This window comes from Manacus candei, unplaced genomic scaffold, assembly GCF_025592945.1.
Source record: "Manacus candei isolate 608988 ecotype Guabito, Panama unplaced genomic scaffold, ASM2559294v1 h1tg000023l, whole genome shotgun sequence".
NCBI classification, from domain to species: domain Eukaryota; kingdom Metazoa; phylum Chordata; class Aves; order Passeriformes; family Pipridae; genus Manacus; species Manacus candei.
In genome coordinates, this window is record NW_026138071.1 from 14,893,933 (window position 1) to 14,910,759 (window position 16,827).

Below are 16,827 nucleotides of genomic sequence, written 5' to 3' on the forward strand. Positions count from 1 at the left end.
CCAGGGCTCACCCACCCTTCAGGGTATGTCCCCTTGTCCCGGCTGCCGATGCTCCGTGCCTCTTCTCTCCAGCTGCCATCCCGGCTGATGCAGTCTTCCGTGCTTCTCCTGGGTGTCCTTAGGCACCTCAGGAGATCCTTGGCAGGTATTGTCAGAGACTGGGAAATATGAGAGGAAAAAACCTTTGAGAGCAAAATGCCTGAATATTCACAGTGTAAGCGTACCAAGGAAAATCAGTTATTTTCCTACCAGTCTTTATGCCTAGTAGCAGTGTAAGGTGCCATTTCTTAATGGCAGCAAGTGAAATACTTTTGCACTTGAGGTTGGTCATTCTGTCGAGGTGGGTTATACATTTCAACCGTGCTGAAGCAGATTTAAACATAGTGGTGCAACATCCAAATGCAAGTTTCTCGTTTAGAAGGACAAGTCTGAACAGAAATAAGTGTCTGTGTGTGTTGTGAGATCCAGAAAGTAATTCAGGCAGACCTTTCTGAAATTTTTCTTTTTAAACAATCTCAGTATTCTGCAAAAATGACTTTCAATTCTTTAGTTTCCCACAGGTTACAGCACAGAAAATCAATACTTTTTCAGCTAATGTCAATTTTTTCCATTAAAGGATAAATGAGGAAGCGTGAAGGTTCTAGTCCTCTCTGACTTCTGTGTGCTTCCCAGACAGCTAATTTTAATTTATCTTTATATTTTTTATAGTGTGTACTTACTGCTTGTCATTTTATTCTCATTGCCAAACATTGCTTATGTTTATGAGTTAAATACTCAAATAATGATGGAACCGTGGTGCGTGTTTAAAGCCTTTGTTCAAGTACATCAAGTTAAAAGGGTGAATGTTTTTTGAGGAAATTAAACTTTGTAAGAAACTGAAAACAATGCCTATTATGGGTTAGTTTTTTGCTCATTTGGAAATGTTCTGGCTTGTGTTATCTTTGTAATCACTGAAATTTGTCAGTGTTTAACTGTTGATACTTTGCAGGGTTTGGTCAGTTTAATTTTTACAAACTAAAATATGACAAGACAGGATAGACAGTTTACAAATACTTTCGAAGACTAAAACATAAATATTTGAAAGGAATGCATTGTAGACTTCAAACTCATAGCCTGTTGTCTTGCTGAGGGTCTGACTGGAGTGGTGGGGAAGTGGAGACCGGCACCCTGGGCAGCTTTAGAATGTGGTAAAAGAAAAGAAAAAGAAAAAATTAAATGTCCTAACTTTTTTCAAATGCATAGGAAAAGTTTTGCTTTGTAGAATAGATGCAATTTTCCTGTTTCAGGATGCTTGTTAAAAATCAGAAAAAACAAAGATGAATTTGAGATTTTCTTTCCAGACCACTGTAATTTCGAGCTGAATATCTACAGTGCTTTTTTCCCCCCCCTTGTTAATCAGCCTTTTGGAATTTTTATAGTCAGGAAGCTGTCCAAAAACACTTATTTGTCAGCTGTCACTATGTAGCATTAATACAATTAACCTTACAAGTCCTTTTTTCTTCCGTAGTATATTTGCTTGGTAGTCTTTCAAGGATCATTTTGCTGCTATTTTCTGTTGTTGATTAATTTTGGGACAGGTATTGCATACAGCAGGGGAGTTTTTCTTCTGTGTAAATGGCTATGGGCATCTTGGCTGAGGTTACTGACACATATTTGGCTAAATGCTGACTTACCAACTATTGTGAAGGATTGAAGAATGTCAAAAAAATAAACTGAATTACTTAAGAAAATTAGTGTTGCCCTTACAGTTGGATTGATCTGTGAAGGGAGAAAAAATTTGCAAGAGACCTTGAAAGTCAATATTGAGATAAAATAAGTGTCATCATTAACAAAATATTTTATGATGTTGGGGTATGAAACTGTCCCAAAATGGCTTAAAAAGAAAAGTGGCTAAGAAAAGTATCATTATTCATTCAGTGGCAATATGCACATTAGTGAATAGTTTCAGTTGAACTCACTTTTGAGTAGAACTTGGATGCTTTTGTGTAATTCAGTTTTCTGGTGTAAGTCTCTGAAGGTATATTTATTTAATATAATGACAGTATTATGACTGGTGATAAATTTTCTGGGGGATAACATTTATGTGTAAATGGATCAAAATATATTTTCACTGTCTAGATGATAGGTGACTCAGAATCAATGCATTTTATGCTAGTGAGTTTACAAATACTGAGTTACCCTAACCTGAGTTTATAGTTTGTGAATGGTAACAGGGAGCAGAAGGAGAAATTTTATCTATATTTCTATTCTTATGGTATCTTTTATGATATTTAATATAGTAGCATTTTATCATTTATACTTTTGGCATTAATCTTGCATGAAATATTTTTTTCGGGATTATTCTTATGCCCAGATGTTGCTGTTGAATAATGTTAGGAGATTGCTCAGTAACTAAGAAATCAGGAACATTCAAACTATGGGTTATAGGACATTAGAAACTCAGAAAAACTTGATGACTTGAGTTGCAACTTCTGACACAGATCGTGAGGGCTGGAGCACATCTCCTATGAAGAAAGGCTGAGAGAATTGGGGTTGTTCAGCCTGGAGAAGAGAAGGCTCCAGGGAGACTTTATAGCACCTTCCATTATCCAAAGGGAACCTTTTTATAAGGGCGTGTAGTGACAGGACCAAGGGGTAATGGCTTTAAACTGAAAGAAGGTGGGTTAAGATTAGATATAAGGAAAAAATTCTTTACTTGAGGGTGGTGAGGCACTGGAACAGGTTGCCCAGAGAAGCTGTGGCTGCCCCCTCCCTGGAAGCATTCAAGGCCAGGTTGGATGGGGCCCTGAGCAACCTGGTCTAGGGGAAGGTAGCCCATGGCAGGGGGGTTAGAACTAGATGATCTTCAAGGTCCCTTTCAGCCCAAACTATTCTGTGCTTCTATATTTAGGTCTTCATGGCCAACAAAATATGAAGTGAACCCTTCTATCCATTTTTCTGCTTTGGTGGTGGTACATAAATCTTCTGTTTCATAAACATGTGTGATTCCCCTGAAGAGGGAAGAGAATGCTTGTATTTTGGTCATCAGTTTTATTCATGCAAGTTTATCATTAGAATCCTGCCCATATTTTGTTGAAGCTTGTTCTGGAAAATCCAAATTTGTCAACATCTTACATGACAATAAGAAACTCTGAGTGGGAACAGTGCTCCCTGATTTGTCAAAGTCAGTGAGCAGAGGGAGGTGGAATACTTAATGAAGACTGTTTGACTGGAGTTTGTGACAGCCAGCACATCCTCTCGGCTCTGGCCAAAACCACAGATAAAATCTTATGGCAACTGTTAACAGCAAAGGTGGAGGTGTGGATTGAATCCTGGCAACAGGGGATTTAATGATACAAGAATGAAGTCTGATGTCATCATGAAAGAAAATTTTAAGTGTCCTGTCTAACAGTAATAAATGCCTCCTCTTCGGGTTGACAGTCAGTCCTAATAGAATTGCAGGTGAATGGTGAGCTGCTTCCTTCTGAGATATCATTATGAGAGTAATTGAAAGAACCACATTTATGTTCAGCTACTTACTGCTCGAGGTCTTTTTTTTATCTTTAAACCAGTGTTAATTTAGGTCAGCCTTTAATAGACCCACGTATGCTTTCTCTCTTGATCTATATGATGTCTAGAGATATCATGTTCATTTTGATGCTAGTATATTATATGACATTTCAGTTTATAATCTTTGATATAAAAACAACAGGGCTTTCAAAATAATTTGATAGTTTACACTATGTATTTATTTATTTTGGGCATCCTTCTATATTCCTACTTCTAAGTATAGTACCAAGTCCTTAAAAAGTATTTCTTATGTTGACAATTGGCATGGATACACAAGTGCAGCAAGAGTCTGTGATTCTGTAATATTTCTGCCCTATGATTTGAAGTGTTCAAGTCCTCCTTAAGTAGATGAAGAGCTACAGGTGCTGCAAACTTTGAGGCCTGCACATAAATACTGTAAGAGCAAAAGTGTTTTCCAAAAATTAGCTCATTATTGAAAACAGAATGAAAATAGAAAAAAATCCACAAAAGTTATTTAATTCCATGAAATTAGTGCAAATAATGTTGTAAGTTGTAAGTCATTTGCTCACATAGCTCTGCAGAAAATTAACACACTGCCAATAGTAATAGTTGTAAGGACAGACAAGTCTTACTTTAATTTTCCTGTTATTTATCTCCTGAATACAGTCCACCAATGTCACTTGTTTTTTTAATGTTTCAGAGTGCATAATAATTAATAATAGAGAAATATGACTCCTGTTGTGTCTTCCTCCAGGCTTAAATAATAATGTTTTGTCTTATCTATTTATATTGTGTACGTTAAAGTGTCATTATGAAATTGGAAATGCCTCTTGAGTATGTTTTATGAAAGTTGAAGGCCCATGAGTGCTAATGGTGGGATATCGCTGACCTTGTTGGTGTATTAAGTGCTTGTGGTAACATTTTAGGATGCAGAACATTTTGATAGTCAGTTATCTGTGACATGGGCCTCTCAGATGGTCTTGTTGTTCGAGTGTTCTCGCTGGTAAAATCTGCTTTCTTATGTTAGAGAACTTGAGTTCTTTCCTTGGACAGGGGAAAATGCCTGAAAATGTGAAACGTGTGGAAGGAGCCACCCATTATGGCTAAGGAAGTATTTTTGCAAAAAAAAAATAATTGCAAGTACATGCAAATCTAGGTAAACAAACACTATATCAGAGCTTTCTGACCAGTTGTGAATAAATAAGTACCTGAAATTGCTACAGTTACATCTCTTACTCTGTCTATTGGGAACTATTCTCAAGCTTTGGGAACTGGGATGATCCATGAGGAGAAAAAAGGGTTATAGTCAAGATTCCTTAGAGTACTGCTAATGGCTTTGAAATATTTTTTGTTGCCTTTTTTCCTCTTCTCGACGTGAAAGGTGAGCACAGGATGGATGTGGTAGATTAAGTCTGCTGAACCTGGTGTCCTGCCCTTGACAGTAACTCAAAGCAGGGAGCACAACACACTGCTCTTACTAGCACTTTTCCTCTGCTCTTGGACTGGGAAGTGTCGCAGGGAGTTTAAGATACATCTTTCCCTCCTTACTTGGTCCAGTCAATTCCTGGACCATATATTTGGCATGTATATGTGCTTGCTATAGCGTGCTACAGTAAGTGTAGGTTTGGAGAAACTCAGGAAGGATAGACTTCGCTTCCGGTAATATGGGTGTAGGCTGGGGAAACCTTTGTATTACAGGGCAGAGACTGAAGTGAAAACAGAGTAAACATAATTAAAAGAAAAATTTGGGTAATTTTTCATCTTTCTGCTATAGTCTTAAAGGATCTGCTGTAAGTTTCTGCATGGCTCCAGGGGCAATGAAAACCAGAGAGTTTCAGGTGGATCTGTACCTCCTGTGTGCCAGGCAGAAAATAGAGGCAATACTGGGATCCAGATGATTTTGTACTGTTGGATTAGGAACTGCAATTTATCGGTTTGTTAAACTCTGAAAAAAGTTTCGATTTTTGTGTCTTTGTTATTGAATTTGGATTAAATTTACCAAATACTTTATGTAAAAGGGAAAATGGAGAAAATTTTGAAAAGCTGAAATTTTATCTGAATACATTTGTAATGAAATGTTCATTTTGGTGTGTCTTGATCTTTAAATGGTCTTTTCCCCCCACATTACATGAAATTTCTCCGTTCTTCCTCCTTTTGGTCTCTGAGCTAAAAAAAAAAAAGCTACTTTTCATACAACCAAAGTAGGTTCTTTTTTCAGTTAAGGATTTGAGGTTTATGAAACATGTCAATAAATATACCCAAGGAAAAACTTGCTTGTTCCAAAAATATAAGGCAGAGTTTCCTAGTTAAAAAAAGCCATCCCAGCATATGGTGTGTTTCTTTTGAGATGCAAAATATTCATATACTGAGATGAACCCTCTGGAGGAACTCTGAGGAAGTAACTTGCTCTTAAAGCTTCTGCATTTATTTGTTTCAGCAGACATTTATTTTATGAAAATTTTTCATCCCAGTCTTTAAAGGATGTTAATAGTGCCTTGCCAAAGTGCTGTTGACAATCTGTTTCTTATAGGATACTGTTACATGTACATATATATATAAGTTATAAATAGCTTTTTTTATATATTTAATTTTTCAGGCCAGGAGAAACATTGAGATTTACTTTCAGCATGAGTCTAGAATCACACTGTCTCTGGCATAGTAGTTGTTGTAGTCTTGTATGACAACTTATGTACAGTTGTATCTTACATGACTTTAATTGCAGCATATATTGGGTTTTATGTGTGGTTGACATGTTATTGCATACAGGGCTGCCTGATGTATATTTTTTCGGTGCCTCACTTGTTGTAGCAGTAACCTGTGTTCACTGCCCCTGTGCTACTGTGACCTTCATACAGACCAGCAGAAAAAAATCCATCTTGTTTGCTCAGCATCCCAAAAGGCAATTAGGAATGGTTGCCCGAGCAACATAACATCCTTGTCAAATGCCACAGGGATTTCTGTTTCTGTTCCCTCACAAATGGCATGCTTCCATGCACAAAACAGTGGAGAAGCGAAGGAATGTTGTTGCTTCCCATGTGTTTTTTATCTTTGCTTGGACTCTTTTCTGCTGAAGCAAAGACACAGAGTAAACAGAGGAGTAGAGAAAAAAAAAAGGCAGCATGAATAAGGAAAGGAATCCTATGGGAAAGAGAAGTGGGGACGCTCTGCATTTTGGGTAGAGGAACAAAGCAATGGAAAAAATCCAACAGACAAGATTGTCAATATGGAAGAAGCATTTAAACATAATAAAACCACTTAGAAAAGGAAAAAGGGAGAAAACATGGGCAATGCTGGAAGAGCAGTATAAAGGGGTAAAAATGGGAAATATTTTTTTTAGCATCTAATAGCTCTTACATTAAAACTGTATGAACTGTATTTATTAATGAGATTTGTCTTGAAAAATCTGTAATACAGGCTTTTTAAATTTTTTTTAATTTTATTTTTAATTATAAAGAAATCAACAGACTTATTGATGCTTTGATACTTGGGTAGGTTTCCCTAATACAAAACCTACCGAAGATCCCTTCTGAATGCAGGTGCCTTATCGATCTCGTGGTTTAAGGCCCACTTGTATTTTGCAGCCAACAGCACACAGGGGAGCAATATGGCTAGTATCACATCTGTCTGCCTTTTTTCTTCTCAGCTTGAATGAAGCTATCCTACCTATTTACAGCTAGGATAACTGTGGGGAGGCCTTGGCACCCATCCAGACAAAGGGCTCACACTCAACATCTCTACATCCATAGTGGGATGCTGTAGCTACTTTCCTGCTGTTAACCCACCTAATTTTCCTTGTTTTATACACATATAGCCTGTGAATTCTTGGATAGCTCATGTACTGTAGGAAGTATTCATTCCATCTGTTCAGAGCATTTGAGCTTTGTAAAGAATTCAGAACAATTCAGAGGTTTAGACTGTGACTATTTTTTTTAGACTGTAAAGAATTATATGGAAATCTTTTGAAATAAAAGCTAAGCCACGAGAAGAAAATAGCAACAACAAACTAAATAGGAAATAACGAATATCAAAAGTAGATGATTTTTAAGGTCCCTTCCAACCCAAACCACTCTATAATTCTATGAAGTATCTTCTTTCAGTGTTTTTCCTGAAAGGGCTGTGTGTATGTATTTGGATTTTAACTACCTGAAATCTCCTTAAGAGTTAGTTTATTCTGCTACTTGGGTGCTACTTTCTTTAATTTGTACAGAAGGGTATTCCTTGCTAGTCCAGAAGTTTGTGTTCTCCTTTAACAGCTTTTCTGCTATGTAATTTCATTATGGATGATATAATCTTTAAGGATGTGTCTGTTTGTTTTTGTTTTTTTTTTTTTTTTTTCTCCTCAGTAGTGTGGTTTGATGGGATCAACAAAATCTGTTATATTGATGTGTGTTCTAATATATTGAATCTAATTTTTGCTGGTCACTCTAGTACTCTGTCAGCTGCTTTTAATGTAGCTGCTACTGCCAGCGCTCACAGTGACTACGGCAGACTTGTGCATGTGGAATTGGGTTTAGAAATCAGGTGCACTGGCTTATAAGTTACAGAGCTCTAATGCCAGCTACAGCAAAACTCATCTCCATTCTCTGGGTGGCTTAATAGTTGACATGAATTTATTTTCTAATTTCATGGCACCCACTTCTGTTCACATCCTGTTTATATTTTAACCTGACTAACATCTCTTCATATTACTGCCTGATGTTTTGAAGGCAAGGTGAGAATTTAGGAGGTTAATTTTAGGATTCACCTAGTTAAAAAAAACAAAATTGACTCATCTCTAAGTAAAATGAAAGTACTGTGTTTGGGTGTGCTGTCCTCGGGATAAAGCATCTCTGTTTATATAAATAGAGATTTTTATTTATTCATTTGGATGAAGCACAGCACATTTCTAAAGTGTAGTTAAATAGATAAAATTCTTTGTATCTTTTTATAAATGTTATAAATAATAAGCAGGGAGACCTAGTGTAATTTCCCTAACATTTAGGGAATAGAATAAATTCTACTGAACGGTTTTGGGTTTTTTCCTTTCTACCCTGGAGTCAAGATCTGTTTTATGGTATGTGAATATACAGATTCATAATTTCTGTCTATTGACTAAAATATATATATTTAAGAAAAGAGTTTATTTACTGTTTAATACAAAAATTGGTTACTTCATATGTTGCAAAGCTTTTTATTTCATAGGTTGTTCAGTAAATTCTAACTACCGTACCTAGAATTTCTTGTTTTAAACAATACATTCATGATAATCTCCTTATAAAAAAGCAAATGACCATTCTGTTATTGTAGAACTCTTTTTTTTCCCTTCCATTTATCTCCTCTACATGCAGCCTGTGTAATCTTACTTTCTATTCTTCTGATCCCATATTTCCCAGGAGATCTCTATGTATTATTATTTTTCTTAGATAAAAGTAGAATTCCTGATACATTTTCTATATGTCTGCCATTAACATGATTGGGAAGGGACTTTCTGGGCTGCTTTATTTATTTATTTGCTTGTATTCCCATGCTGGAGTGCCTTGTCATATGCAAGTCAAGTGGATTGGTGAGTCACTGTGATGTTAAAGTCAGATTACAGTCAACCTCCCCCATCTTACTCAATCCTTCGGAGATATATGGTCACTGGTAATGAATCATCTCTTGACTTCACTGATATATTCCTGTTATTTCTGAAAACTTTGTTACTGTGGCAGATGTAGTACAGATACAGAACAAAATAAGATGGAATGCACGTCATAACTGAAAGGTGCTAACTGAGTTCTGGTTGCAGAGTTTTTATGTGCAGTACAGTTCAAGATACAAGGATTCTAGGATACAATACTTCTAGGATTGGTACAATTTATTTTTTTTTTAATCACTACATAATGAGGGGTTTTTTATTTGCAACCAGTCAAGGAACATACCATTTTTTACAGGCTACTTTCAGAACAGAACTGCACTTTTATGTGCATTGGGGAACTTTTAAATGATAGGAAGAGATGATAGTTGTCTTACTTAGTCTACTACATGATACAATAGAAAAACCTCCACTTGTAATTCCTGCAACAATCTAATTGATCTGCACCATACTATCTGCAGTAATTCTACTCTTTGTTTATACCAATTCTATTTAGAAACATTACAAGACAGAAGCAGAAGAAACTGTTGCGAAATGTGGAATATGTAAAATTTTCCTAAGAAAGGATGTTCTTTGGTGTTTGATCTTTGTATACTTTCATACCTAAACAGCAAGAAGGGAGATTTAATCCATGAAACATATAGCAGCTAACAAGCTCTAAGTGATGTCCAGGTGTTAGAAAGATGAATGACTTGTTGGTAGAATTGCCTCGTTAGCCTTTAGGGCTTGTCATGCTTCAGTGATCTCAGGCCTAGAGGGAGGTTAACAAAGATTGAGAAGAAGGATGCTCACTGATAGTGGACACACAGAACGTAGAATTTATGGGCCACAGGGACATCTGTTGGAACTCCAAAGATAAGGAAGAAACCACAGTTGTACTGAAATCAGCTCCAACTGGGTGACAGCTGATTCCAAGAGGAGGAGTTCGCAACTACTGACTCACGGTCCCAAGGAACCCACTGACTCAAAGGAATAGAAAGACTAAGCACGCAGACTAATTAGCATGAGAAGTGAGAGAATCATTAACCAACAGAAGACTAATTAATAAGAGAACTATGTAACTTGTAGCAAATGAACACGAATTCCTTTGTTTGCTAAAATGTATAAATACTAAAAAGTTTTGATAGTTGATGTGCTGATTTGTGGAATACCACTGAGCACCCAGGCTTGCACAACTCTGAAATAAATTATCAGTGTCTCTCTCAAGTGTGTAATTATTGGCTTGTTGCACACTGGGTAACAAATTCGACTTTGTGGACAACAAAACCACCCAAGTTATTGAATCACATCACTTGCAGTTCTGCAGTGGGCAATAATTCCCACACGTCTGTAAAAGCATCTGTGTGGCCAGAAGTCAGAAATATGCCCAGCGTTGTGAGTCCTGTTGTATCAAAATAACAGAGATAAAAACATGAATTACACTACTGAGAAAGCAAACCTATCTCCACTCTATCTTGAGGTACCCCAGTGACTTGGAAGCATTGATATGTCCCCAGCAGAGTTTATACTCACACTCACGTGCCATTCACCTTTCCTTCCTTTCTGAATTCTGCATAACAAATGACTGAATAATGCAATAAAGTTGTGCAGTGGATGTGAGCATGCTACGAGCTGTTGAGAAACAGTAATTTGATTATCTATACTAAGATAGAACCATTTTTTATGATATTTGAAATACTCAGTTTTCCATTCTGGTACAGGAATAGTTATGACTAAAATGCTTTCCTGAAGAACTAGCAATACAGCAATTGGTACATAATTTTGACTTTTTTTTTCTGTCATGATTTTTCTGTGGCAAGTGTGAAGGTGCTCTTTAAGTGATTTGTATTTTACCTTAGCTTGGATCTGTCACACCCTTATCTCCCGTGTGGCTTCAAAGACTTGGTTTGTAGCATTGCAGGTGTAAAGATGATGTATTTGATCATTATGTGCTCTGTTTGTCCTGGCTCTAATAGTGGCTTTTCTGGTTCAAGAAAGGCAATGCAAGCAGCATCTGCAGCTTTGTGGCAGCTTTGCAGCAGTTTCAATCTTCATAAGTGTGTCAGCTTCTTCCAATGAATAAGTACTTCACAGCACTATTTTCTCTTTGGTGGGTTTGCTCTTATATATGATATGTTCCTTAGGAACCAGTCTGTTTTTTAAAGTGATACATCACAGTAAGGATTTGTGTCTTTTTTCTGTATCTCCTGGAGTAAGAAATGAGACCTGTTAAATGACAATGTTGATATCAATGAACCTCCTTTGGTAACAAATATGTATATGTGTAATATCTTTGAACTGACTGTACCAATACATAGACAGTGTTTTGGTTTTGGTTTTTTTTTTGTTGCGGTTTTCTGAGGTGATATTGTACACCAAGATATACTAGAGTTGTGTATCTCTGAGGAATGCAAAGCATCCAGGATTCCTCTCTGCTTCTTTGTCTCATGTGTGAAATATGCATCTTAGATAATGAATCTAAAGTTCTGTGATAACAGTTGGCATGCACAGAAATAGTAGTTACATAGTAATTGTCTGGTGATGCTTGTAGGTGGTCAGGAAGTGCTGGCATTTCTGATGGTGCTAGTTTATTCCCTCATTCCTATAGCTCCATACATACTGCAGCCTTGGTCTGTAGTTCAGAAAGACAGTGTGTCCCAATATGTGTGTGGTGGTGTTTTTCACTTTTTCTGAAGTTTTGTCAACACTTCTGTTTTTAAGCATTTATTAAATCATCTTAATTAGGGTGCAGTTTTTCATATTACAGAATTAAAAACTGAATATTAGAGCAAAAGTATTTCTGTAATAATTGGCTTTTGTGGCCTCTCAGCCCACCAGATAGGCAAATAGTCAAAGTCTAAAACATTTCAGCATGAATAAAATGTTCCAAATTAGAATAGTTAGGGTCACTGTGACTACAACTCTGGGTTTTTCTGTGTGACTGTAGAGCCTAGGACACTGCAGAGTATCCCTGGTATCTGCAGTGTGGAGCATAGGCAGTGAGTCATAAATGCTCTTCTGTCTTAACTATCTTCAGGAGGGAGGATAATGCAAACACAGTGTTCCTTAGCTATGGCTTCTTTCCAGGGGCTTTCAGGCAAAGCTGAGTGGCAGTAGTCCCAATGGCTTTTGTGATGGGAAAGCTTTCATTAGTTGTGTCAGTAACACCAGCACCTTTTTTGACATGGTAGACCACTAACTGGTGTTAGTTAAGAGTGAGATTTGATTGCTGTCAGCTTGCTTTTAAAACGTGACCCAGAGGGTTCTGACTGTTCCCGAGTTTTGAATCACAGCTCTGGTATTTGTACATGGGTGTGCCAGCCTAGTCGAATAGGAAATTACTAAGATTCCTTTTATAAATAAAATGATGAATCTTGGGTTTATGCTGGTATGGAAGCACGCTAAACCATACAAATTTAGGAACTTTTGTAAAACATCCCAGATTCCCCTGATTTCTGATTCTTACTTTTCTTTCCAAGCATAAAAAAAAATATTGAAAGGACTTTTTTTTTTTCTTTTTTTTTCTTCCTGGCATGGTATTCTATCGTTTTCTTCAAGTGCTAGATAAGGGCTGTTTGGATATTTGCAGATCCATAAACTGCTACCCTTATTACATTGAAAAAACAGTTCAAAGAGAGCTAGCTCAACCTTCTTACACTATTAGCATACCATTAGATACAGGTCTGTAGGGAAAATACTGCAAGATGTAGGTGTTACTTGCTTCTGTCCTGTTTTTTAGTTCTAGAATGTCACTGTGGTTTTACATCTTAATTAGCTCCCATATTTAGTAATTATATCAACAGAGAGAAATGTAATTGCATGCAGTATTTGTTTCTCTTGGAGTAGTAGTTAATATCTTGGGATGTGGTTTGGTTTTGGTGGTGGATTTTTTTTTTTTAGGGGAACTCTGAGTTAATTATTTAATTGCAGTGAATGTTTTGAAGATGATGAGTGCTGACCTAATGACTACCTTCCCCTTTTCTTCGCTTTCTAATATGCTGCATTGAATTCCTCAGTTTCACTACTGGAAGTGGCCATTGCATTTTATAGTTCCCAAGCAATTGGAAGAAAGAGAGACTAGTCTCCCTGATAGTCAAATGACAGGTGTTTTAAATACCACTTCTCATATCAGGTTGTCCAAGCAGGTCCATATATATGATGGCTAAATAGAGACTATGCTCTACAACGTACACAGCAGTTAGATCCAAGAGAGCTGAACTGATGAATAGTTGTGGACTATCTAGAAAATACCATTATAACCAAGCTTCTTCACAGTAAAGAATGATAGATTTGTTTTAAAATTGCTGTTTGCTGTAGTGCATTGTGTTCAGGATAGAATAAGGAATTGGAGCTTTTATTGCAATTCTTTTTGTCTTGCATTATTTTTCAGATTCAACATTGTAGCGATTTTGCCCCTTCCTTTATTTTATGCAGTAAAGTCACGATTAGAGGCTTTAAAGGAAACAGTAGTAACTTATGCCTATCTGGAACAGATGATATATTTCTATTTGGAAGATGCTTCAAGGAAATGGTGCCTCAAGACTTTGGCTCTGTTCCACTTGATTGAATGTACCATCGTTGGAATATTTCATCATAAGTTAGGTGATGAGTCATTTCTGACTCAGAGAAAGAAAAAAAAAATCAATCTATAAAGAAACCCAAGATTTGAAATGAGAATGACAGTCAGGACAGAATAAAAATAGGGAATGTTGGGAATCTGGATATGAAATTCCCTAGCATCTCCATTTTGTAGTCTTTTATTTGTCTAGTGGATGAAGTCATAAAGAAAAACCCTTGAAAATCAATCTCTAATTAATGAAAGCTACTGTCAACAGTAGTTCACTTAATGAAGTGGAATATATGGTAGACTTCTCTTTTATGCTAAATTCTTTGAACTGTTAGCTTTCAGTTTACTTCACTTGGGATAGTGAGGAGATGTTTGCCACATAAATATATAAAGGCACTGGTAGGGGAAGAAGTGACAACTCTTTTACTTGGAAGCATAGACCATAAAAAAGCGAAGTCCTTGTGGTCTCTTTAATGTAGAAGTCACAGAAAATGGCCTTACTACTTGTCATTGATACTGTTACAATGACTTACATAAAAACCTGCCAATATCAGTGCCATTGTTGAGTCCTTTTTGTGCAAATTAGAGTTATGTTCTACGTTCACTATTATTGGTCTTGCCAGTCGTCCCAAGCCATTCAAAAATCAGCAGTTTTTCCCTTTGAAAAGGGACTTACTGAAGTGCCACTCTAGTTTGGTGAAGGCCACAGAGCGACAGGAGATAGAGGAGGAGACAGGAAGAGAAGAAAATATGTATTTGTGATGGACAAACTTATATAGCTTCATAGTGGTTTGAGAAAACATGCAAACATTTTAATAAAATGAAACAATATCAGACTTCTATATATGTAGTAGTTACTTGTTTTTACTTAATGTTTTAAAGTCAAGGGAGGTAGCTGAATATTTACTACACAGGCACAGAAAAAGGAAAACTAGGAATATTGTACTTGGTGTTTCTCTCACTTGTGCTTTGATATGAAACTTACCCATTTAGAGGATAGGCTGGGTTAATCATTGTATTTGGCTGGATCAAATTTCAAAGAATATGTATAAATAGTTTATAATACATCCTTGTCTTACTATCTTCTCTGCTGAATTGTCCTGCAGTTGCAAATATTGCAGTCTTATGTTAAAGTTGCTGGATAATATTTTTATTTAGATTTTTGTCTCCCCTCAAGCTGAACGCGTCATTTCCTCATCTCAGAAGGAACAAAAAAACCCCCACCAAACATTCTAAGAAGCACAACCCTAATAATTCTAGGAGCTTTTATTTCTATTTGCCACTGCTTTATGTTTTAGTTGCTTCCTCCTCAGTGTAGAAAGATGACTGTGTTAGAAGTAGCATCTCAAGAATATGATCTGTCCTGTCAGCACTTCATCATCAGTTTTGCTATGCTGAAACTGTAAAGGAGGCTTCAACCCAATGTCGATCCTATGGGTATTGCTGGCTTTGATCATAAATTGCCTTTCCTCAAGTGTCTACTATCCTTGATAGTGTTGGATTTGAATTTCTGTATATGTTGGAAGGCTCTCTGACCCAAAATGTTTATGAACGCTGAAAACTTCCATCAGATTCCTTTTCATACAGCAGTTCATTAGCATAAACATGCACTTACATAGCTGCAGCTCTCTATCTTCTTGCTGTGCCTTTTTTTTAAAGTTCTCTTTAAATCTAATGGATGTGATTAAAGAAACTGATACCATTAGCAGGTAAAATGAATATTCCTGTGGTCTCTGTGACATCCTTAGCCTTTGATTATTTTTGGCATGTGGATTAATACAGTGTATGGCAAATATTGTGGTATTGGCACTCAGCTACCACGGGTTCCTGAGGGTAGCTACTTCAGACTGAAATTGGTTGTTTAAGCAAATAACCACAACATATAATTACTTAATTAATATAAAAGCTCTTTAGTTTTCTATAACTTCCATCTTGGATTCATTATGACAAGTTAGAAATGACCATTATAAATAATGAAACAGGATTTTTATTTAAACCCCTATGTGAAAATATGATCTGGAAAAGCAGGCTTGTCCTCTTTATAAAAATAGGTTTGGGAGTTGGCTCCTGCTGAGCTGTTCTCTGGAGGCTGGAGGCAGAACTCAGCTTAGCGCCTTGTGCCACAAACAGCATTTCAAGCAGGGCAGCATTTTATTGTGGAATGTGAGAAAAAACCAGTTTTTTACAGATCACGTTGACAAACACAGTCTGTTAATGGTTTTCTAGTGTAAAGAACAACACTTAAAAAGCAGGCAAAAATAGTTCTAAAAAGACCTTTCTAGGCCACAGCAAAACCATATCCAGCTATGATTTACCAAACACTGACAAAATCTTTCTCACTTCAGTGTTGCCTTGTGGAGAGCTCTGATGTACACTCTGTTTTTACATCTCAGTGCTGCAGCAGGCAGACTGTATTTATAAACGGTCAATTAGCACCATCATCTCTAATCTATGGATATAGTATGTCAGGGAAATACCCATCTGAAATGTGATGCAGTTATTCAAGAAAACATGCAGATACAAGGGATCTGTCTACAGTTTATATCCCACATTTCTTCTTCCTACTCCTTCAAAGTAAACCATCTTGGAACTGTAAATTTGTAGATACAGTTTTGAGGTAGAAAGTTCCTACAAAGGCCTTGCCTTTCAAGGATAAATAATCTCTGAGATGTTTGGATTTATTGGTCAGTTTTATTCTTGGAATGTACTAGTTGCACAGTTTCTTAACCTTTAATTGGTCATACTTAAGAGCCAGTTTTTTTTCTATTGAGACCTATTATATATATTAATGTAACTCTTGTATTATAATTAATAAATGCTGTAGCACAACATATGTATCTATGGTAGTTCAGTTGTCGTATGTGCAGCCTTCTAGTGCAGACTGGTTAGGTAGTGGAAAGTAAATTAAACAACTGTAGCAGGCAGTACTCCTAGAAAGCAAGGGATGAATGTGGAGTGCAATGCTCTTGCATTACCAGCTGTGAAACTTAAGGAGAGGGTTGAGGCAGAGCTACCAGAGGAAGAGCGAGATATGTGTGATGCAGCCTCTTTGTGTACTGGAAAAGATAGCTAGTGGGATTTTATTGCATTGAAAGCACAAATACCAGTGACATAACTGGTCATTTTGAAATCAGATTTTTGCCAGCACTGGATAGAC

General features: G+C 36.7%; 1 protein-coding gene across 3 annotated transcripts in view; it reads left to right on the forward strand.

Moving 5' to 3' along the window:
• The window catches only part of OSBPL6 (oxysterol binding protein like 6), a 97,175-nt gene that overhangs the window by 10,070 nt on the left and 70,278 nt on the right, over window positions 1-16,827 (forward strand). The window contains exon 1 of one of the 3 annotated variants that reach the window (XM_051787830.1): window positions 3,851-3,945. The exons of the other annotated variants lie outside the window; for them this stretch is intronic. The gene's annotated coding sequence lies outside the window, so the exon portion shown is untranslated. Of the gene's footprint in view, window positions 1-3,850; window positions 3,946-16,827 lie in introns of those variants that run through there. 3 annotated transcript variants of the gene reach the window in all.